Raw genomic sequence first — 24,924 nt, 5'->3', positions numbered from 1 at the left:
TCTGTAAATCAGGTCATGGACTTGTCTAGAGAATGCGCTGTACTCGGGCTGTCTGTTGACAGCACATGGTACTAGGTGACTGCTGCCGGAGTCCCAGCCCCGACAGCAAGGACGTCTTCATTATTGCTCACGCACGCTCTTGTCTCTTTCCCTTCACCCTCCCCTGAGAGAGGCGATGGTCACAGGGGAAATCTACACATGCCATGGTGGAAGTTCCAGTCAGAAATCACACAGACATCAGGATGACAACTACGACTTCCCAGACTTTCCCCAAACGCTTTCCTGTTCCTGTGTGTGCGTGACATTTCCATCATGTGGCTACTCACTGCATGTGTCAGACCTTTCCCTAAACAAGACTGCCGTGTATGATGATAAATAGTGCCATGATCTGCAGTACTTCCCACCGCTCACATGCTGGCAAAGGTCGCCTAGCAACTGTTGTTATGGGCAACACTGGCATGTTTAGTTTCATTCAGTGGCAACAGGACATCTTTGGTGTCGTGAAGGAGGTTCAAGTTGATGCCCTGGGGATTAGAAGCCCCTCACAAAGCCACACTGCTTATACTCTCCCTCGTGTCTGCCAAAGACTGAACCATTATTACCAAATTTGCTTATTTAACAAGATCAAAATAGCCATTCTTGAAGCTGTCACACTTGCCATGCAGTCGGTGGGGAAGGGTTAGCATCTGATTTTTGTTACAAGGCAACAGTGTGTCCTCACTCCCTTCCCTCCTTAATATTCACAACACTGACTTCAAAATGATTTCTAAAACTATGAAGCCTGGTGCAAAAGTAAAAAGTCAAAAAAAGGAGAGAAAAAATCCTTTATTAAGCTCCTGCTGAGATACTTTTCTCTTTAATGCACTTGAAAAAAACATCCTGGACAGGTTTGCATTTAGATGCATCGCCAGAGCCCTGCAAAAATGTCTATGTTGGTGGATCACACCACCCCCTACTGATTGATCCTCTCAATGGCGAGGTGTTTTGCAAATGAAGCAGTTACCTCTATTCTGCTAGCTATTAATTCAGCCTAAATGAGAACAGTCTCTTCCACCAAAACGCAGCACTTTCAAACTGAACAATACAGCAGTGCTATAAAGTAGTCTACATTAAAAATAGCTGATGTAAAATTGAATTCCATGTCCCTATATATATAAAACAGCCATCCAGGCCCCATTCACAGAAAGGATCTATGAATGTGTAGCCAGCAAGACCAGGTTTGATTGGAGCTCTTTGTATAAAATGTCAGTAGTGACTCAGCTGGAATGACCTGAACCTATCCTTTGAGGTAGCTACTGTACTCTTTGCTGCGGTCAGATTTTTTAAAGACAATCTTATATTCTGGTAAGGGTGATTATTCAATGACAACCAAGATTTCTTTTTTTTTTTTTTTGGTTTTTCTCTGGTACCGGGAACCGAACTCATGACCTTGCGCTTGCCAAGCAGGCGCTTTTGCCGCTGAGCTAAATCCCCAGCCCCGACAACCAAGATTTCTAATTAGCATTCTAATTTCTAATCAGAATTCTTTTCCTTCTTTCTTTCTTTCTTTTCTTTGGTGGTGGTGGTAGTGAGGATTGAATTCAGACCCTTCCCACACATCCCCAGCCCTTTTTACACTTTTGAGATGAGGTCTCACCAACCTGCTATGTTGCCTAGCCTGAGCTTGGGCATGTGATCCTCCGCCTCAGCCTCCCAGGTATTTGTGTGACGTAATTACAGAAGTGCACCACCACATACTCAGCTGAGTTTTATTTTTAATTCTTGGTTTAAAAACCTAGTCTTTTACCTGGATGCGGTTGCTGAAGGTGGTAAACTCCTAGCTAGTTGGGAGGCTGAGGTAGGAAGATCACTTAAGCTCACAAGTCAGCGCAGCCTGGGCAACAAAGCAAGAACTCACCTCAAAAAAAAAAAAAAGACTCACAAAGCAGAAGGACAGTGGCTTGAAATACATGCATGAGTTCAGCCCATGTCTTCAGAGTTTTTATAATTTACATTCATATTACTTTAATAGCCAACACAGAATTTCACAGTGATTCCAGTTCTAACCTCAGAGGATTAGAGGGGATTTATTTTTCCTTTCCAAAAAAAAAAAAAAAAAACAAAGTCAAGTGAAAATTAAACAGAGGTGTTGTCAGGAGCAGAGATTATAAAATGAAAGTGTTGGCCTGTACATCTCTGTGTGGGAGGACGACCATACCTGACAGGGACTCCAGGATTCCTGCAGGCGGAGGCAATGTGTGTCATCTGCAAATGGAGGCGTTTCCTTGCCAGTGAAGACCCTCCAGTAATACCAGAAGACAAGCAGGCCATCCTAGCATAGGCCTGTACTGCCAATTAGCTATTGCACTGGAAGTACAGATGCTCGGGGAAGATTAGAGACTACTCTTTGAGAGCTCCCCTGCCATCTTCCCAGTGACTCCTGATGTCGATAACCCTCCTACCAGTAGGATGTCTCTATTTCATCCTTCGCCCTCCTCAGCTTGGGCCACCCCAGGCTGCTTTGCCTGGAAGTCTAAGGACACGGTAGGTGTTGGCTGTTTGCTCAGATAGCACTGATGGCGAACAGTCTGATTGCAGCGGTGGACATCTGACTACAGAAGGGCTTGCCGCTGTCATCTGTGCACCCAGCCCTCAAAGCATTTGAAGCTGTTGTCACAGGCTAAGCACACACTCTGTGGACATCAGAACATTCTCATACTTAGGACTCATGCGATGTGGGAAAATCACTGCTTCCAAAGTAGTAGGGGATTAAAAACTAGTGAGAAAGCAGAAACCTTCCACTGATTGGAGAGTTACTGCCATCAGGAGTCACATGGAAGTTGGGGAGGGAGAGGGGAGCCTCCAAAGATCAGTGATTTTCCTCGAGTGTTTTCTTCCCAGTACAGTAATGTGTCCTCAGATACATCTACCACTCCTACAAGTGGAATACTAACTCAAATCAAAAGCATGCATCAAATTAATTCTATTCTCGCAAATCTCCACAGGACTGCATTTCCATATTAGACTTCGCAGACATCTCTTACATGCTGTTGCTAAGGATCTTGAAGACATTTAGTGATAGATAGCCCACAGGCATAGGTAGTATATTAATGGTAATAAAAAATGACAAAAGTCCAATAAGGACATACAAAGGGTAACTTCTGCATGCATGTGTCTCTGTAAGGATTTCGAGGATAACCTCTGCCTGTAGCCGTGACCTCTGAACAAAATTATGAAGTAAACTAGGATAAGGAAGCAATAAATGCCAAATTAAGTTGTGATAGATGGGATGTAAGAAAGACCTTGTCCTTTGTACAAATAATGTGACACAAAGCAACTAATACACCCAAGTCCTTGTGGAGAAGACAGACGGGGTTAAAAGTCAGGGGAAGGCGGCTTCTGAGTATGTAAAATGGTCCAGCGTCTATGGAAAAGGGAATGGTAGGCCAACAGAAAGTCAAAAATAGGACTAGCACAGAATGCCACTTCTGGGTTATGTGTCTAAAAAAACTGAAAGCAAACACTTCAATAGATTTGAAAGACACTTGTGCTTAAAGTAGCATTATTCTTAACAGGTAAAAGGGAGATGCAGCTCACACACTCACTGAAAAGTGAGAAAATAATAAGCAAAATGTAGAAGACACATACAACACAGTATTCCTCAGCCTTAAAAGGGAAGGGTATTCAGACACATGCCCAAACAGTGGATGGACTTTGAAGACACTATGCTAAGTGAAATAAGCCCTTCACAAAAAGAGGGACACTGTCAGCGCTGCCTATGAGCTCCCTGGAGCAGGCGAATGCACAGAAGCAGGCAGTGCCGTTGTGTTGCTGGGGGGCTGAGACAAGGGAGGGTGGGGAATCTTTGTTGACAGGTACTGAGTTTCAGTTTAGAAAGATAAAGCAAGTTTTGGAAATGGCGGGTGGAGATGACCGTCCAGCAATGTGAACGTGCTTCCTGTAACCACACTGAACACTTCCAAGGGCTAAAACGGTAAACATTATATACAAGAAAAGGAAAAAGGAGGGGTGAGCCCAGGGACTGAAGTCTAAGTACACCCCGGCCAGGGATGCAAAGCAGTGAGACCTTTACTTAAACCTGTAAATAGAAGCAGCCATCTCTGTGCTTCACAACATGTCGGACACACCACCACACATTAATAAAACCTTCCCAGCCTGTGGTCAGCTGCCTTCTCTCCATCCGTGAATCCACACAGCTCCACACCACTCAGAGATTTCATGAGGTCTTTGGGCTCTTCAGAGGTCATTTTCCCCACAGGTGAGAGGGCAAGAGGACATGTGACTAAATCAGTGAGTCCACTGAATTAATTAATTAAGTTTTGCTTGAGAAAAGAGCAAACAAAACAGAACATGATTGCTTTTGGCAAAGGCAGAATGAGCTGTAACAATGTCGCTATTTACTGGACACCTAAGCAATACTGGGGTCGGTGACTCCCGCCGTTCACCGAGGCTTCTGGTCGCCTCTTCCTAGGCGCTGGAACACCGGCACATTTCACGGTCCCTTTGTGGGCAAGTGGGGCCTTGTGACCTGGCCTGAACAATGAGCCACGGGCAGAGTGACAGGTGTCCCTTCTGAATGGAAGCATCTCCTTGCTAGTGCGAGAGCCTCCACCAGCCTCTGACTACCGGCAAAGCTTCTCCATTTGAGTGAGGGATCGTGGGCAGACACAAGCTCCGAGATGTAAATATCTGCAGTTAAAAAACACCAGGATCTTGAGTAATTGGTGGCTGCAATTTAGGCTAGCCCATTCTCACTACAAAGCAAATAAAATTAACCAAACATTGCACTGAGCACCCTGCTCACATACGCGGATCTTACAGTGACCCCGCAAGGAGATATTATATACTCATTTTTCAGAGGAAACAACTAAGACCAAAACATGTAACCCAGGAAGACAGCACTTAGGATCAAATGCGAACACATCTGATCCAAAACCGGTGCTCTTGCCACTGTGATATCAAGTTCCCTTTAACATCCTTGCTGAGCCTGACCGTTAAGTCCCCTCACGCGCCATTTTCTATCCCCTCCAAATGGCTATCAGGTCTGCTCCCCCAGGGGCAAAGATGGCTTCTCTGCCTCCGTTTATTTGCCTCTAAAGAGGAACGGGCTTTCTGGGGAGCAATATTCTTCAGCCCCTACCTTTGGAGCTCATACATCTCTTGGATTCAGGATCTTGCACAGAAGGCTCAGCCCTTGACAACCAGGCTGTGATGGGGAGGGGAGCACCCCACACTCACCCCATCCTGTCCTGAGTCTGCTCAAGAGCTACACACCCAGAGCTGCCGCTCAGGTCCCCAGGAGTCGTGATGTGTGGCCCGGCCTGCCAAGGCTGTGGATCAGGTTAGCGGCACCGGAGCGAGAGGGCTGCTGGGCGGAGGAGGTCAGCCCTGGGGAAAAGTGTGGGCGCTGGAGCAGGGTCCTGGGTGCATCTGCCCCGCACAGCTGGGAGCTGGGGCAGGGCGGGTCATCCATCATCTCCTGGGCTTCCTCTAAGTAAAGTGGGGATGACAGTCCCTACCCCAAGGGAGGCAAGAGTGGAGAAAATTAGTTCATCCATATGAAACACCCTGGACAAGTCAGAGGAAATGCAGATCAAGTATTTAGGCAGCAGAAGGGAGGAGAGTGCTCTGCAAAGCCCACTGAGCCCTGATACAGGCTGACTTATGTCACTCCAAATTCACATGCTGAAATCCTAACACCCCACAACTCAAACTGTGACTGTGTTGGAGACAAGGTCTTTCAAGAGATGATTATGTCAGTGGGATTTTGGGAATCCCATGTCAGGGGGGTTATGTCAAGGGGGACCTTAAAGGACTGGAGCCCTTTGAGAACAGGAGACCTGGACACAGACCTGTGCAGGAGAGTCATGTGAAGACAGAGGAAGGCACCCATCTGCAGGTGGAAGAGAGAGGCTTCCCAACCTCTTAGTCTCGGGTTTCTGGTGTCCAGTGCATGAGGAAATAATTTTGGTTGTCTAAACTGCCTAGTCTGCAGCCATACAGACCAAGATAAGGTCCTTCCAACTGCCAAAGGATACAGCAGCTCTGAAAGCCATCACCAGGTAGAGGCGGAACCCCTCACCTGGCCTAGGTAATGCAAGACACTCCATTCATTAATCAGCCCAGGGCAACCTCTCCCTGTTGCTCACTTTGGCTGTAACCATCCAGTAAAGAAACCAACGAGGTCTCAAGGGTTGTGTGACCTGCTACCAGGGGCTCCCTAGATCAGACTCCACACCTCCCAAATATGTATAGGTCTGGTTCAGCAATGACCTACTAGAGAAACCTGTCATCAATGCTTGGTTTCTTGTTGAGTTGAAAAGATTTCCCAGGTCTAATGAAAGAGCTATCTTCAATTTAGGAGTGTTCCAGAAGTGTGGAGGCAGGTCATTTTTAGGATAAAACTCTGTATCACAACCAACATAAAACCTGATGCTACTAACATCAGGAAAGTGCTTTTCCAGTGCCTACACAGGCTCAAGAAGTGCTAGAACTAAGAAAGCACACACTGCATACACACATACACATTTCCATGCATGTAGACACATATATGTCCATATGTGTACACACACCCATCCATGTACGTACACACATGCACATTAACAACATGAACTGTAAGTAACAGAGGTACTCTGACAAAACACCAAAACACCATTGCGCAAACATGCGTAGCCCCATTCCCAGTGGAGGGAAAGCCAGAGACGGGGTGTGGAGACAGTGAGGGACAAAACCCTGGAGAAGAAGACTGTGCTCCGAGAGGAGAGGGAGGACCTCAGGAATGGCGTCCCGTACAGGGCAGGGAGAGCAGGAGGCTGTGCTCAGCAGCTTGGAGATTCTGGAGAGACAGAGTGTCCACGTGCAATGAACACGAGCAGGGTCAGAGGCTTCCGAAATGAGCCCTGAGGCGTGCGCCCTGCCAGGGCACTTCCATGAAGACCTCCATAGCTCTCCATAGCTCCACTGTGCCCTTTGGGGAGGCAAGAGACCATGCGGTGAGCTGCAAGGAGCCTGCTCCAGCCAGTGCCCCTGACATTTCCGGATATAAACTGCGGGTCATGCAGAGGGCCCAGCAGAGATGAGGATGGCTGTATCCACAGTTACTCTGCTTCCTTCTGGGGAGTCGGGCTGCTCCCTGCCCAGCTAGAGAGGCTTTGAGAGAAGCTCCATTCAGTTAGGTCCCCAGAGGTCCAGTCCAGTTTGCTCTATGCCTGCAGAGGTGAATTCAGGCCTCAGGCCCTGGGATAGAGACATTTGCACAGTATTCAAAAGAATGGTAAGTTGAAAATACAGCCCCTAGCACCTGTCAGAAGAAATAAGATCACATTAAACTCTTGCTGTCTCCTTTTCTATTGCTTAACTTGGTAGGTTAACATGCAGATAAGATAGGTGAGATCTCTCTCCTTTCCTCCCTCCCTCTATTCTCTCTCTCTCTCTCTCTCTCTCTCTCTCTCTCTCTCTTTCTGTGTGTGTGTGTGTGTGTGTGTGTGTGTGTGTTTCTTTCCAGTTTTTTGGACTGTGGCCCAAAGACCTATATGTCACAACCTGGCAGAGAAAGCTGGTGTGAAACAAACATCTACTCTCTTCCTTTCAAGGTAGCTTGTGGAATGAGCCCTGTGCAGCAAAGCTGAGATCAAGGAGACTGAAGAGTGGAAAGTCTCTTGGTGTTGGGACCTGCTGTGATTACTGGAAGTCTCAGCCCTGGGTGGAAGTCCAGCCTCTGCTTCCTGCTTGAATTCATTTTGGCAAAATAGGATCTCTTGTTTCTTTTTTTTTTTTTTTAATGCTTCCAATCATTGCATAAAAATCATAGATCTCTGTTAGACCTTCACACTTGTTTTGGTTTGTGTCTAGATGTCCCCCCAAAGCCTCATGCAATCATAGGTGGGGATTTTTCAGAGGTGGCTGGATCACCTTTTTCAGACAAATGACAGATTGATTCATGGTACAATGCTAGGTTCAAGGGCAGGAGGACTAAGGGTGTGAGTGCTACCTGCCCTAAGTAGCCTGGATAAGATATAAGGGATAGAAAGAGTTGTGGCTGTCCCTCTTGCTTGCTACCTTCTGCCCACCATGAACCATTTCTCCTTTGCAATGCCTGTCCATGACAACACTACAGTTGGAGCCAGCTGATGATGGACTGAAACCTCTGAAAACTGTGAGCTAAATAAACCTTTCCCCCTTTATCTTTAGGTGTCAACTATTTTGTCTCAGAAAGAAGAGTAACTGGACAAAACCAAATACCATTTTCATGGCAAAAAAGAAAAATTGAAAGCAAGTGATTATACATGGCCAAACCCTGTCTCAAATCAAGTGATATAATAAGTATGGGCATCTGAGATGAATACACACTTCTCAGATGGAGAAATACAAGTGGCAAATACATATATGAAAAAATGTTCAAAATCATTGGTCATTTGAGAAATGCAAATTAAAACAACACTGAGATTCCATCTCACCCCAGAAAGAGCAGCTATCATCAAGAAATCAACCAATAACAAATGCTGGAGGGGCTGTGGGGGAAAAGGAACCCTTCTCCACTGCTGGTGGGAGTGCAGACTGGTGAAACCACTGTGGAAATCAGTGGGGAGATTCCTCACAAAACTAGGATTACAGTTTTTCCAGAAAAACTGAAAACATCACACCAGAGCGATATATACCTCTGCAATATACACCACAGCGATACCTCTGCGATATACACCACATATATACCTCTGCGATATACACCACAGGGATATATACCTCTGCAATAGCAGTGCAATTGGTAATCACTAAATCTTGGAAACAACCCAAATGCCCATCGACTGAGGAATGAATAAAAAAGATGTGGCATTTTTATACAATGGAGCATTACTCAGCTATAAAGAAGATAAACTTGAGGCTTTTACAGGTAAATGTATGCAACTAGAGACCATACTCATAAGTGAAATAAATCAGAGCTGCATGTGTAAACACTGTATTGTCTCCCTAGTGTAAGAACCTGAAAGAGTAAATAAAGTCTGAAAGGTACAGTGGATATTGTGAAAGGAAAGAAAACTGCTCAAATGGAAAGAACAATTGGTATGAGGGGAAAGGAAAAAAGAAAGGAAAGAAGGAAGGGAAAAATATATATATTTACACAAGATAGCTAATATAATTGTACTACTAATTTTTATTCGTTTATTGAAAGGAACAGTTAATGCTTAATTTTTCTGACCAATTTTGCATGTTTATATCTGGTAATCTGAACAACTAATTTGAAGACAACAATATGCAATATAATAACCATTGTTGAATTCCTGTCATCTTGTTTAGTGAAGCTCTGTATCATTTCTAATGTTTTTTATTATTACTTTTTATTCTCTGTAATTGTTTGATCAGTCTTGCATTCTTACACCTGGTAATCTGAGCAACTTCGCTGAAGGCAACAATATGTACTATAACAACCACTGTTAATTCTTATCATCTTGTTTGCAAATTCTGTATCATTTTTATTGTTTTTGTGTTGTTTTGTTTTTTGTCTTTGTTGTTATTTTATTTTTTCTCTTTAGAATTAAAAAAAAAATAAGTTTTCTTTAGTTCCCTCTGTCCTAAAATCTTCCTGCAGTCTCCACCCCGCCACACCCCCGGCTGGCGGCAGCGGCAGCCACTGCTTCTGCCTGCTGCCCAGCTCCCCGCTTTACAGGCTGTAGCATGAATCAGGCACTTACTGTACACCTGGCAGTGCGCCAAGCACCTCATAAGCCCCCCCTTTTCATTCTCACACCATGTATGTGTTAGGAAGCTCATACCTCTGCCCAGATATGAGAAGCTTCTCTTACCAAGTGGAAAGATCCCTCGGTAACACTTTTTATAATCCAGTTGACTATATCAGCTGTTAGGGATTTAGACAAAATAAATATGACATAAAATTTAATGTACCAACTCAACTGCACATGCATATTTTAAACCACCTACTCTTTACATAATACATGAGTGGAGAAATACCGCCATTTCCCAACCTTACATACCATTACACAGTTTTATTCATCAATGTTCTCGTTATATCTGCAGCCAGTTTTTGAGTCCTTCGATCCCCTTTTTTCCAGCTGTATCATTTGCATTTTCATCTCAATCATCTGAAAACAGCGCATGGTTACAGGGCACTTCACCCAAGCTATGGTTAGATAGACATTAATATAACATCAGGATGGCTGTCGTATTTATTCAAGTCGTAGGTGTGCATGGACGAGCTCCAGAAGGTAGGCATTTACCTTACCGCCTTTAAAGACACGGTCTGAAAGCTTGCTTACAGTGGCATCCAATACTTGCCTTCACAGGCATATATTCCTAGAAATGACAGTCAAATTTGTGCTCCTTTCATTTGCCTCCTTCCTGCTTACTGATTCTGCCAGGAAACCTTGGTAAGTACCCCAAAGAAACAATGATTGAAGTAAATCCAGGCCACTATGCTTTCCTTAAACAATGCTGTGCTTTTCATATTAAGGTAAGTGAGAAATTTAACACCAAAATTTAACACATTGGGTAAGACTCCAGTATTTGCAAATGACTTCTAAAGGATGATTTTGGTGACGTCCTTGGATATATGTTCTGATTTACATGAATCATTAATCCCATTTTACAGATGATGAAATTGAGGTTCAGATGAAGTAGGAATGGGAGCAAAGCACTTACCTAGCATGCACAAGGCCCTGGGTGTGACCCTTAGCACTATGAAAAGCAAACAAACACCAAACAAGTCCAGATAACTCTCCTAAAGTCACAGAGAGTATTTGAGAGAAATGAGTCTGGAGGCCTGTCCTGTCCAGGGCTCCAGTGCTGCATGGCCACGTCTCCCAGTATGGCCGCCACATCACAGCCATTGTGCTGTCCTTTCCAGAATGTACCTGCCCTTCCCAGCAACTACTGTGATGTCTGTCTAGCTCAGCTTGACTGTCCATTTCATGGGGCTGGGAGGTGCCTAGGAGATTTCTAAAGCACACATCTGGGTGCACCTGGGAGGGTCATGGGGGTGGCCTTGGGTACTGCCTCCTGTCATGGTCATTCCTCTCTAGTGTCTTTTCTGTGCTCTGCTTCCCACTTTCTATGAAGTGAGCAGCTTTGCTCCACCGCACCCTCTGCCACGAAGCTCCTCCCTCGGAGCCACCAACCATGGACTGAACCCTCTGGAGTCAAATAGACCTCTCCTCTCTCAAATTGGGGGTGTTAGGTATTTTGTCCCAGCAACAAAAAAGCTGAACAATAAAATGCCTATTTTCTTCCCCTGACACAGTAATTTTATGTACAGGAACTTCTTAAAAGGAAATGATTAAAGATGTGCAAAATGATTCAGTACATAGATACTCATGATGGCCTTATTGTTAAGGGTGAATCTTGGGAACACACGAACCCCCCACAATAGGCGTGTGACATCAAACTGAGCTGTGAGCACACAATAGTACCGAACAGCCATATTGGACATTCATAAACTAAAAAATGGAAAAAATAGAGGTGGCATAATTCTAATGCTATTTAATTTTTAATAAAAATATATACATGTTCAAATGACAAGCAGGAAACACATAATCTAGATAATTTCTAGGTGATAGGACTAGGTATGTTGTTAATTTCTTATTTTATGCTTCTGTCACCTCTGCTCAGATTGTACTCATTTGAAAAGAATAACTCTAGCGGTGAAACTTCAGGAGTAAAGAATCAGGGCTTGTAGGAGAAACTCCAGTTGAAATATGCTGTCTTGTTTTGTAAGCTGTTGCCTACCCTATTTATTTTTTATAAACATGTTGCCCTGCGAAAGGATTTTCCAATTAAGGAGAAAAGATTAAGGTTGTAATCCTGGGAAGTTATCAAGTCCATAATCTGATGGTCTCTCTATTGTTACTGCCCAATTTAATAGTGTGTCTTATAGAACCAACTAAATGTTTAAAGCACTCAGCCATATGTCACACCTTTGCTAGAGCCAAAAATTAAGCAAGGTCTCCCAGAGAATTAGCTAGTTCTCTCTAGCCAGTCTCTAGCTTCAGAGTTCTGCTAGGTGGAAAGGAACAGATTTAGCATAAAGGCCACATTTTCTATCCTGGAGGAGGCCTGGACCCCAGCAGAGGCATGCTGATGAAGTCATCGGCACAGTGGGCAGACAGAGAATGGGCACTGGCTTGTGGAGGCCAAGGTGTCACAGCCAGAGGCATGCTGGTCTCTGAGATAAACACACAATACCTAGAGTGCTCACAGACTGAAAAGGGAGATGCGAGGTCAGTTTGTATTTGTGGCCGGGAAGGAGCAACACTGTATACTCCAGCCCTTGCTTTCTCTCTGTCCAAACTGGTCTCTGAAGAGATCATTTCTTCACAGAGAAGAGGTGGGAATGTGTAGCTAGGTTAAAAGCACTTTGTTAGGGTTTGGATATGATGTGCCCTCTGAGGCCCTCATGGCAGGGATTTAGTCCCCAGGATAGCAGTGTTCAGAGGTGGGGCTTTCATGGATGACGTCATCAGTAGATCAATCCATTAGTAAGATTATGTGATGGCTTTATTGGAAGGTGATAGGAGCCTAGTTGAAGGGAGTAGGTTATGGGGCCATGACCTTGGGGACCATATCTTGTTCCAACTCCTGCCTCTCTGCTCCCCCCACCCTTTCATCTACCATGAGGTGAACAACTTTGTTTTATAATGCCCTTCTACCATGATGTGCTACCTTACCGCAGGCCCAGTGCAGCCAGCCAACCACAGACTGAAAGCTCAGAAACTGTAAGCTGATACAAATCTCCCTCTGGATTTATTTCCTTGAGTATTTTGCCACAGCGGTAGAAAACTAACACGTACTTAAAGTCAATAGTAGGCAGCCTCTAAGGCGGTGCCCAGCCTTGGCATTTACTCCCAAGTGCATCCCCTCCTCTTCCAGAGTAGGGGAGACACACTGACTTGTTTCTAATGAATAAAAACTGGCAGAAACGATAGAGTACCACTTTTGAGATTCTATTATAAAATGACTGTGGCTTCTCTCTTGGCCGTACTCTAACTCCTTCTTGTTTTGCCAACCTGGGACATCAGCTGCTATGTCATGAGGCAGCTCCGTGGGAAGCCTATGTGGTGAGGGCCCCAGGCCTGTAGATAGCTACATGAGTGAACTTGAAAGCAGCTGTTCCTCAGTCAACCCTTCAGGTGGGGCCAGATCCCCAGCCAACAGCTGACCTGCAAGCTCCTGGGAGACCCGGAACTGGAGGCACTCACCTCAGTTTCACCCAAATTCTGATTCATAGAAACTGTGAGATGTTACTTAGGTGTTGTGTCAAACCACTGAGTTATGGAGTTGTGTGTTACACAGAAATAGATAACTAATACAGACCCCAAGTAAAAGCTTCCAAAAGGGGGTTTCCAATGGTATTAAGGAGTTCTGAAGTAGGAAAACTCTTCAATGTACTCAGTATTTAACCTAAACACTGAATTCAGAGTCCTGGGAGTTCATCTACTAATTCCAACACTGACTAGTATGAAGCTAGAAACAAATTAGTCCTTCCATTTCCTGCTATGAAAAGGAGAATAATGTACCACCCAATCTACAAGACCAAGATGTACACACACACACACACACACACACACGTGCACATGCACACGCATGCACACACACGCACAGAAAGGAATTCCCAATGCCCTTACGTTAGATTCTTCAAATATAAACCATTTCATGTTTTGCTTCAGCCTTCTTTTTCTGTTGATTGCTCCTATTTTATTCTCAGATTGATTCAAAGAAAAATACATCTGTATATGTTTCTGTGTGTCATTCTATCAGACACAAATTTAGGGGCAAGGGTTCCCTGGCCCGCTGGAGAATGCTGCTTCCTTTTTACCTAACATCTTAGCACAGCCGCTGTGATCACCAGTGCCCCCCAAGTTTTGCGATGTGGCCCAAGGAGAACAGGAGAAAGAAAGATGCTAGAAAGTTTGTGAAGAAAGACAAAGCCCTGGTGGACAAATCTATGGGCAAGACCAAAATAAGTGGTCCAAAGGGAAAGTTTGGGATAAGCTCAAGAACCCGGTCTTTTCTGATACAGCTACTTATGACATCTATAAGGAAGTTCCCACCTAGAAGTTTATAACCCAGCTGGGGTCTCTGAGAGACTGAAGATACATAGTTCACTGGCCAGGGCAGCCACTCAGGAGCTTTATAGGAGAGGACTCATCAATACAGTTTCAAAGCACAGAGCTCAGTTATTTATACCAGAAATGCTGAGGGTGAAGATGCCCCATCTGCTGCTGAAGATGAACGAGCAGGCCCAACCTACTACACATTTGGAAAAATAACACTGTGTTAAATAAAAAGCCTAGGTTTTTCTTACACAGCACAAAAAAATCATTAAAAGAACACCAAAGAATATTATCCTCTAGTCTGATGATGTCCTTCTGGCAGAAGACAGTCCAAGATCATATACAGTACAGCATTCAGCTGTCGTGTCTCTATAGCCTCTTTATTTCTTTTTTACTACCATGTATAATTGAGCAAATTAATGGGTTCCATGTGACATTTCCATTGATTTATATATTATGTCTCAAGCATGCCCACCCTCTCTTTAGTCTTTAATCTGTAGCAGTTCTTGCCTCCATGGTTTTTGTATTTTATTCTATTAATGTTTTGAAGGGTCAAGGTCAGTTCTTTCAGGGAATATTCCACAACCTGGGTTTGTCCACTGTGTCTTCATAATGAGATCCACGTTATGCCTCCTGGGTAGGCAGAGCCCAGAGGTGATGAGACCATGGGTTAGTATCACTTCTGGGAATATTAACAGTTGAGTGCTGGGTAAGCTGGTATGTGCCATGCAGACCTCTCATAATAAAATGCGTTTTTGGGGATACACTTTGAGATTCTTGCGTTCCTTAAACTTTGATCCACTGAGCTGACTGGCCTAATTCCATCAATCATTCTACATTTTATAGGCAATTTTCTACTGTAAGGAAGAGAGCTTACTGCCCTGTATTTATTCACTCATTTACTTATGTGAATGCAGACTTGGGATGTTTATTTTATTCACTAGGTAATAATCTTTTACTATTTCTAATTTGCATTAAAGGCAAATATAAATCTGAATAGTTCTGAGTTTAGATTCTTTTGACATTTATTAACCAAGAAAAGATATACTGATCTCTTAAAGATGTAAGTGTATTTTCTTTGATTACAGCAGAGATATTACTCATGTAAAAGATTATTCTTTGTTTTGTTCTACTCTCTGGTCAAAGTTAGAACCACTGACACTGAGAACTTGGTGTGGCATCATTATTAATCACCCTTACAAAACATGCCAGCAAGAGACACTCAAGACAAACTGTGAGCATCTCTCCCAAGAATCTTCAAGACTTGGTTTACTCCTTACATTTTACCAGCTGTTTGGCAAAGAATTTCAACATAACCATTTTTATATAGATTTTTCTGCAAGTGTAATTGGTCTTACATATAGTACATGGAATTTATGGGATGCAAAATGAGAAATCAAATTTTTTGTGGAAAAACTACTTCCTTTAAATGAATTTTATCTAATCACTCTTCCTCTGCCCTGGAGAGATTTTCTAGCTTTAGCAGTTCTGATATCAGAAGAACCTAATTATGAAGTATCACAAGTCCAAGCTACTAGAAATTAACACTCGAATCTCTCAGTTTGAAGCTGCCCCCTGCCCCAACCCAGACTTACAGAGGACTGTGTGAGGGAGCAGGAGGGGATGCAAGGGAGAGAGCATGGCCTTTGGGCCTTCTTCATCTTGTTCTTCTTTCCTGCCCCGGTTTGCTCATTGTTTGCCTTGGGCTTCTTTGGGGCCGAGGAGAGGATAAGGAAACCTGAGTGAGACAAATCTCATGCGGCTGGCAGTGCCGTGGTCTGGTTTAGGTGTCCTCTGTGGGGCAGCTCCCAAATGCCAACTCCTCCTCCCCTCCATCTCTTGGGCTGTCCTTGTGGCTTCAGTGGAGTTACCCCCTTTCAGACACCATCAACTTGGAGTTCTCTTCCTTGGGTCATCTACTTTCTTAGTATTCGTTCACGGCTGTCTCAGTAATAGTTCACTGGGTTCCTCTCTTGGCTTCTGTCATGCTCATCAGGTCAAGAGACTTTTGGTGTGTTATGTTGTTGTTGTTGTTGTTGTTGTTGTGTTTGAACGTTTGACTCCGCGGGTGAACACAGTCCCGCCCCCATCTTCTTCCCCTTGAATTCTAGGCTCTTATTCTCATAATAAGCTAATTAGCAAGGTGAAGTCATATGACTCACAGGGATTTCTTCTCTAAGAATTACATAGCACTTTTCCTGTCCTGAAGTGACCTCCTACCCTGGCTTCTCCTCTGCTTTGTGCTCCACTCCGCCTGTTGTTCCAGCGTCCCCTGACAGGTCCCACCACTGACAGTACCTGCCTCTGTACAGACAAGCTGTCATTTCACCTTCATCAGATGTACATGGAGCTGGAGAAAGCCTTGGCCTACCTGGGGTAGGAGATATGAGTTTCTGGAGGTTCTGGACCTTGGTTCCCTACAGCAGAGGCAGGAAGATGGTGCCATGATGATCTATAGATCTGGGTCTGGAGAAGCTTTAAGGGTGAGCTGCTAATCAGAGCTCAGTGAAGAGTTGATAGTGGGTTACCTTAGTTCCAGAGTTGAAGGGCAACATAAAACCTTAGACCTTGTTGGAAGATCCCAGTCCATAGAGCCCTACTTCCCAAACCTTACTTCATTTGCCTTCAAACTGCTTATCTGTTCCTAAAATCTAGGTGGATTTGGAGGTGAAAACTGATTAAAGCATGGTGAAAATGGCTGCAAGTGAACTAACCTCATCCTCTTAAAAATAAGTGTAAACCCATTCCTGCTGGTCCTCTGCTTATCTTCTCTGTTTGTAAATCTGAACCAAGCTAAAAACCGGAAGTCCCCCTCTAGTGCCTGAATTGCCGATTTCTAAGGTGACCACAGTCCCATCCTGTCTTCTCTTTTCCAAGTGGCTGGCCAAAGAAATTCTCAGGAAAACTAACAGGAGTGAACTAGGATGGAAACTGGAAGTGGGAAATGGTCCCAAACTACAGCCCCAAAAATGAAAAATTGTCACAAGAACAGGAGATGAACCCTGTTAGCATGGTGTGCTTGGAAGGTGCACATGGTAGCCTGTTTTCATGATCAGGATTTGAGGACAAAACAGTGAAGCAGGAGACACTCAGACCAGGGAAGTGTCACTCGCCAGACCCTGAGAATTTGAACCATGAGCTAAAGACATAAGTCTGCATTCAAATTGCAGATCTGAAAGAGAAAGACTAGTCCAGTCTTCAGAAGACAAATCAGTGATGAGAACAAAAGAAAAGCAAGAGAGTTTTAAGTTTTAGGTACCAAACAGAGATAAAAGCAATTTTTTAAATTATAGAATTAACAGGTGATTTCAGTAAATTAGCAGCTAGAAGATAAATACATCAAAGGCATTCATATTTCTATTTGTCAGCAAGAGCTGAGTTTTCAACCATAAAGGAAAAATAAAGACTTTACTTAGAAGGTAGTAAGTAGAAAATGTCTGGGAATGCAATAAACACTAATATTATGAAAATTAGAAGGCCAGAATGAAAAACATAAAAGACCTGCATAAAGGGAGGCATACAGAGATTCCTCCACAGAGTGACTGAGGCTGAAGAAGTGCCCTTTCTTCCTCAAATCATGTCTTGATACAACGCTATTCCACCAGAAATTACAACAGACCTAACAAGGTGGAATTATTTTGAAGGTCCTGATGAGCAAGCAGGGCAAAGTGAAAGTGCTACCTTTGTAAGGTACTATTAGAGCCTATTGCAGAATTACAATGAATAGGAGCACAGTAGTAGCACAGCCTCAACCACAGTAAGCAAAGAGGGAAGTGGTTGTGCAATTGGCCCTCATCTGCACCCCTACAGGAACTTAGCCTATTGCAAGGTAAGCAACGTGCAGGGCAAACGATGAAATAATTATTCCACAAACAGGAAATGATCATTTTTAATAGCATGCGGAAATACATAACATTTCTGTAAAATTATAAACATACATCTGTCTTAGAGAAATTTAAACTACCAAACAAACTTTAGGCATTAGGGGAAACAAAAGGAAAATTCTTATTTGGGGAAAAAACATAATGTAGCCTTGTACCAGAATCGAAAATTTATTCTAGATTTTCAGAAATTAAATTAACAAGCCAGAGTAAAACACAGGTTAACATTTAAGTAGATCGCACTACAAACAAGCACTTTGGAAGCATAAAAACAATGACCTAAACCATAAGAGTGTAAGTTATATATGTGATCTATTGGTTTTCAGTAGAAATACCCTATGAATTTGCACTGGGCTATATGGTATCCCCTCAAATGTGCATCTCCCTGGAGTTCCATTATGTGGTCTTACTTAGTCTCTGCAGGTGCAATTGCTTGATGCAAGTCAGACTGGATTAGTTTGGGCTCTAACCCAATGCTGAGTACTCTCATAAGAAGGCAGGGACATGGACAGATAGACGGACACTGTCATGCAAGGATGGGAACAGCACAACACCACTGCAGACCAAAGATCAGTAAAAAACGATTGAGAAGTGCCAGAGCGTAGGAAGAGAAAAGCAGGATCCATCCTTGAGGGATGAGAGACAGCACAGTGCTGCAGAAATGTGACTTCAGACCTCCAGCTTCTGTAACTGTAAGAAGAGTTTGTGTTTTTTTTGTTTTTTTGGTTTTTTTTTGTTTTTGCTGTTTTAAGCTGCCTCATTTGTGGTGATTTGTTGCAGCAACTTTAGGAAACTGATACCTAATTTAATAGTAAAAAGTCTTTTTGATAAGTGGTGCCAGAAATATTGGGAAGCCATATGCAAAGATCAATAAAACTTGACCCTTATTTCATGTTATATAGAAAAATTAGCTCAAAATGAATCACATTCTGCAACACTTTTAGAATAAAATACAGGTGAAAAATTTGTGACATTGGGTTTGGAAAATATTTCTAAAATAGACACAGGAGCAGATAGTGTAGCTCAGTGTTAGGGCACATGCTTAGCATGCATGAGGCCTGGGGTTCAATCTCCAGAACCACTAAATAAATTCATTAAATAGGAACAACAAAGCACACTGACTATTTAAAAGTCAATAGACTCCAGCAAAATTTAAAATTGATATTGTTTAAGAACATATTACATGATAAAGGGTAAGCTACAGACCAGGAAAAAATATTTGTGTATCATGTATATGATAAAAGGGTTTTACCTAAAATAAAGACAAAACTCTCAAAATAAGAAGTCAGATAACACAAACAAAAGGTGGACAAATGCTGGTTTGTTTTTTGTTTTTTTGTTTTTTGTTTTTTTTTTTTTTTTGGTCTTTTTGAGACAGGGTCTCGCTATGCAGTTCAGGCTGGCCTTGAGCTCACTTTGTAGCTCAGGCTGGTCTCAAAATCACAACGATTCTCCTGCCTCAGCCTCCCGAGTGCTGGGATTACAGGCGTGCGCCACCACGCCCGGCTGACAAATGCTTTTAACAGACACTTCACCATAGAAGATGTAATAATGGAAAATGGTACATGACGTTCAAGATCATTAATTATTAGGAAAAAGTTCATCAAACCAAGTAAAACAGCACCACAAACCCGGGTTAAACAGTCAGAACGGCCAATTTCTTTTTAAATCAAGTGTCGCTAATGAAGTAAAAAATGAAAGCAGCTGTGTACTGCTGTTGGGAAGACAAAAAAGCACAATTACAGTGGAAAATGGTTTGGAAGTTTCTTGAAAAGTTAACCCTCTAACCACCACATTACCTAGTTATTCCACACATAGGCATTTACTTAACAAAAACGAAACCATATGTTCACACAAAGGTTGGAATGTTAACATCAGCTTTATTTGTAGTATCCTCAAACTGAAAACAACACAAATTTCTATCAGTGGTTGAACAGATAAACTGTGGTGTAATCATAAAAAGAATTACTACTCAGCAATACAAAATGAAATATTGACATATGCAACAACATGGAAGAATTTCAAAATAATTATGTGGGTGAAATAAATCAAAAATAAAGCATATACTTTGTATGAATTCATTTATAAAAAATTCAAGGTAGTAAAAATTAGGAGTGGAAAGGTTGGTGTAAAGGAGGGATTGTAAGAGGGCAAAGGGATATTTAGGAACAATAGATGTGTTTGTTATTTTGAATGTGGTGAGGTTTAATAACTGTCTACACATGTCAAGCTCCTCAAAGCTTATATATTTTAAATGTATTCAGCTTTTTGTACATTATTTATACCTCCATAAACCTGCAAAAATAGAATTGAATCATAAAAATGTAAAAGACAAACAATAAAGGTAATTATTGGTAATAACGATTATCATATAATGACAATGTAATAGAAATGGTTAGTGTGTCACATATATAAGATGGTCTTACAGATCAATAAGAAAAAATAAACTAAAAAAAGGCCAAAAGTTTAAACAATTATTCACAATGAAAAAACATGCAATTTTTCAATAATCACGTTAATCAAAGAAGTTTTTAAAACAATGGTTTGCCTATCAGTTCTCATTTATGACATTGCATCTCTTTGTCAGTTTTAATAGCTAATGCCATATCTGTGCAGCAAGATAGGTGTTCACAATCTGGCATGGTAATATAGTTGGAAAACCTTTTCAGAGAAGTCATTGCAGTTATCATTAAAATCTTCACATCCCTATGCATGGAGAGCTGGAGTCATTTTTATTTTCTCCTCTGTAGTTTCCTCTATTTACATTTTGAGCACCAGCCATGAATATTTTAAGCAGAGACAATATTTTTCCAGAGGGCAATATTTAAATTAGCTTCATTTTGCAAATTTACATGCACAAGGAAGGCAACATCTTCCTTATTGAGAGCTGTTTTCCAGGGTTGCGGGGAGCAGGGTTCAGTGTCATTCTACAATCTTCCTGTGTTGACCATAAGTCACAGGATGGACACGGCTAACCCTCACGGCCCATTCTCATCTCCCAGCCACGTGGTTCCAGAATGTTCTTTCATGTATGCCTCCACCTCTTCCCAACATCACTGAGAAAAGTAACACTAACTTTTGAAGAAAAAGACCTTATCTGATCCAGATGTGATAAGGTTCAGAAATGGAGGGAAAAAAATACAAAGGTCCGTCTCCTCTCCCCACGTCGGCAGCCAACCAAGGATTAAAGGGAAGATCGTCACTTGACATTAAGCAGAAGGGGGACACAAGGGGGTGGAGGGATGGCCTGTAGGTAGAGGAGCCTCAGCAGGCCAGGGACGGCAGGCACCAGCACGCCATGATCTATGTCCACCCACCACCCTGTCTCTTCTGTACCATGTGGGCTCTCATTCGCTTTCACACCAATCAGATTTCGTGTGAGAATCTATGTACCTTCCGTACAATAATGAAGAAGCTTCTGACCCCACAAGCCATCTACGTGGCCGTCTGCAGATCCTGACACTAAATGGTGACAGTGAACGGCTGCAATAACGCAGAGAAGGTGTGAAACCCGCTCCCAGGCTTACAGTTCACGCACTGATGCAGTCAGAGAATTGCCCCATGTGCTCAAGACTCCTTAAATCCCAGAGTGTTTTCCTTCGTGGTGAGGCACCTCAGGGGCAGTTTGGAATCTTTTTGAAGATTAGAAGTAAAGCTGGACTGGGCACCATTTAAGGTGCATTCTGGTCTCAAATGCTTCAAGTTGGCCACCCTGGGTACCTTTTATCAAGTGGTGGGACAGACGACAGGGTCTACAGCCTCCACCTTTGTCCTCATGAGAAACACCCAGCAATGATGAAACATGGATTTTGTTAAAACGAATTATTTCCTGCAAGTCAAAAAATCATGAGAAGATATCGCCCTGCTCCAGTCAGAGCGGCTATCATCAAAAAAACCAAAGATAAGAAGCGCTGGAGAACGTGTGAGAAAAGACACAACCCCTGTGCCCTGCTGGTGGAGTGAGAACCAGCACGGTCACGATGAGAAGCAGTTTGGGAGGGCCCCAAAAGGTTAGAACATGACCCAGCAACCCCACTCTGGGGCACACACCCACAGGAAATGGAATCTGGATGTTGAAGAGACAGCTGCCTGCCCACGTTTGCTGCAGCAGTGTCCACGATCACCAACGCATACCAGGTGGTGAATGCGTAAAGGAAATGAGACTTATGTACACAGTGGAGTACTACTCAGCCATGAAAGAATGAAATGCTGTCACTTGCGTCAGTGTGGATGGATCTGGATCATTTTGCTAAGAGAAATGAGCCAGGCAGAGAGAGGGAAGCAGTGCATGACAGCACTCACATGTGGAAGCTGAAGATGTTTCTGTCACAGAAGCTGAGGGTGCAAGGGCAGCTACCGGAGGCTAGAGATGTGGGGCAGGGAAACGGGGAGGGTGGATCAATGGGTCCTCGGTTAGTGATGAGTAAGAAGCTCTAGGGTGGTAGTGCGTGGCTAGTGACCACGGATAGCAATTAATTACTGAACACTGCAGAAATCCAGAAGAAAGAGTTTTGAATGTTTTCAAAGAAACAAGAGCTATTTCAGGAGCTAGAGAAGCTAACTGCTGAAAACAATCCACAGTGTGTGCATATATCAAACATCACATGGCGTCCCATGATACATACAATTTTCACTTCTATGTAACAGTCACAAAATTTAAAACTTCAAGAAGCGAACTATTGCCTTGACCATAAAAGTGTACAGTATTAAGGATAAGACAGGAAACTGGGGGGAAACCTGGATACTTCCCAAGTCCTAATAAGACAAATAGTTGAAGGTGTTGTGTTCTCTGGAGAGTCCGGGGCCCAGCTCTGTGTGCCGTTGATGTCCCTGGGTACAGAACCTGCCTCTCCGGGTCTCACATGTCTCACTGGCAAAGTGGGCACCTGGGAGGAATCTCGGGAAGCTTCCTTCCTAACCACCGAGGGGAATCTGGACATCACTGCAAAAGTGTGCTTGATGGACACACAGTACGGGAAGGCTAGAGGTGGCGTAGCGTCACAAGCAGTTGGTGCTCTCTATTCCAGAAAGGGCCCGGTCTTTCCTTCCTCAGGCCAACACTCCTTCGAGACTCTGTCTTGGTGGTGGAGGGTGCATGGAGTCACGACATAGGGGCGTCTCAAAATATATTGGCTGACCATTTACCAGTACTGTCCTCATTATGTTTGCTTATATATTTGGTGAGCATTTCTTACACTCATGGGTTAAAGACATATGTGGTAAGCAAATGAATGAAATAAAATGTGAAGAATTATGAGCTGTATTTTAAAATAGCTAACCTGGCTCTTTTGTCTGTTTGAGAATCCATACAAACCAGTAAGTGAAAGAGCAGATATAAAAAGCAAGCACTGCTGATTCGTAATACATTGAACACCATTAAGGAATGAACACAGAAAATCTTATGGACAAGGAGTCTTTAAAAATAACAGCAGAAGTATTCACACCATTCTGGGTTCTGGGTTCAAGACCTCCACACTTTGAGTCAATTACCCACACTTGTTTCATGATACTAGCTTCTATTAATGGACAGTTTTGTTGGCTAGCTGGGCAACCACCTTCGCTGCCCCAATCTACCTCAGTGAATGTTTACATCAGTCTGAGATATGGGGGGATTCCTCTTGGAATTGGAGAGTGAAGAAGAAATTTAGGTGCTACTGGGAAAGGCAGGCAAAGCAGGAATCCAGGTAAGTGGATCACTCATTCAAACTTGAGCAAGTCTGAATTTGCTTTTACAGTTGTAGTTTATACCAAAGTATGGGTCATGTTCAATTTCTGTAAGAGAATTTAAAACTGTGTAATAAACCTACAAAGTCTTTTCACCCACATTTGTCTCCTAAAACCACATCTATATTTCTGGTTGGTTTATACTTCTTGTTTATTTATTTGCAGTGCTAGAGATCCAATCCAGGGCCTCATGCATGCTAGACAAGCCCTCTACCACTGAGTTATACCCCCCGTCCTATAGCTACTGATTCTTTTTTTTAAATTATAACAGACACATATATAAATCTAGCGCTATGTGCCTCTTTTGAGTGCTAACCTATTTAATCTGTATGAACGATCACACGAGGTAGGTCCCAACGTAATGCCCGTCCAGATGAGGAAAGTGAGGTAAAAAGTTAGGTCAGGGTTAGTGTTAGGGCCACACGTAGAGACTGGCCCTCTGGCTCCCCTGTCCAATTCTTTAACCATGACACCATGGGCTCCTATATCCTGGGTGGACGCATTTGTTTCTATGTATTTCTCTCCATCCCATAAGCCTTCTTTTAGAAGAAGAAGGAAAATTAAATCCAAAGGGGCTGGAAGCACGACAGGAACAGCTCTCCCAAGGGCCCGTGCCGTGCACTCTGACACTCGGAGTTTCCACCGTCATTATAGCAAACCTTCCCTCGGCAAGTCCTCTCTTCCTCCCACTGGTCTGGAACACAGTCAGCCGCACTAAGGTGTGGCCAGGAGGGGACCGTGCTGTAAAGTGATAGGCAGACTGCGTCCCTCCCACCTCCCTACCCAGCTAGTCCCGACCTGAAAACTGACCTACTCACCTGTGACCCTAATGCCACCTCTTTCCGTCGGGGACTCCAGTCCAAGCTGCCACTCCTGTCCTTGAAAGAGCTGTCACAGAAGCAGTGTTCCACCAGCTCCTTCCGGGGAGCCGGCTATCCCGCAGCTGCCAGGTCCCTCGATGGGAGGCTGAGCAAACCCCACAAGGAGCAGGAAAAGGCCTGGGCTCTGTTCTAGCATTTCAGATGGTTAGCCAGGTGGCTTCAGGTAAGTCTTAACTTCCCGGACCTCAGGGACTTCACCTATAGCCTGAAAGCAGTGGAGAATGTCCCCCTTCCCTCCCACACGAATGCAAGCTTTCAAGGTCTTTTGATACTTATGTGGGTATTCTGGTCATTATTTGGGTCTAACACATAGTTACTGAGATGCCCTAGCCCTGCACTGAGTAAGATGACTTACCAGAGGCTTCTAGGATGGACACACAC

At 43.4% G+C, this 24,924-nt stretch overlaps 1 protein-coding gene and 1 pseudogene across 1 annotated transcript in view; one reads left to right on the top strand and one right to left on the bottom strand.

The window, feature by feature from the left end:
• Frmd4a (FERM domain containing 4A) overlaps nt 1-24,924 on the bottom strand; it is a gene marked incomplete at its 3' end in the record, with an annotated part of 571,102 nt that overhangs the window by 479,822 nt on the left and 66,356 nt on the right.
• On the top strand, nt 13,871-14,284 carry LOC102025608 (annotated as a pseudogene).

The sequence above is a fragment of the Chinchilla lanigera genome, unplaced genomic scaffold (assembly GCF_000276665.1).
Source record: "Chinchilla lanigera isolate Chin_1 unplaced genomic scaffold, ChiLan1.0 scaffold00028, whole genome shotgun sequence".
In the NCBI taxonomy this organism is placed as follows: Eukaryota; Metazoa; Chordata; class Mammalia; order Rodentia; family Chinchillidae; genus Chinchilla; species Chinchilla lanigera.
The sequence above is the reverse complement of the archived record's forward strand: the minus strand, read 5'-3'. Positions and strand labels throughout refer to the sequence as shown.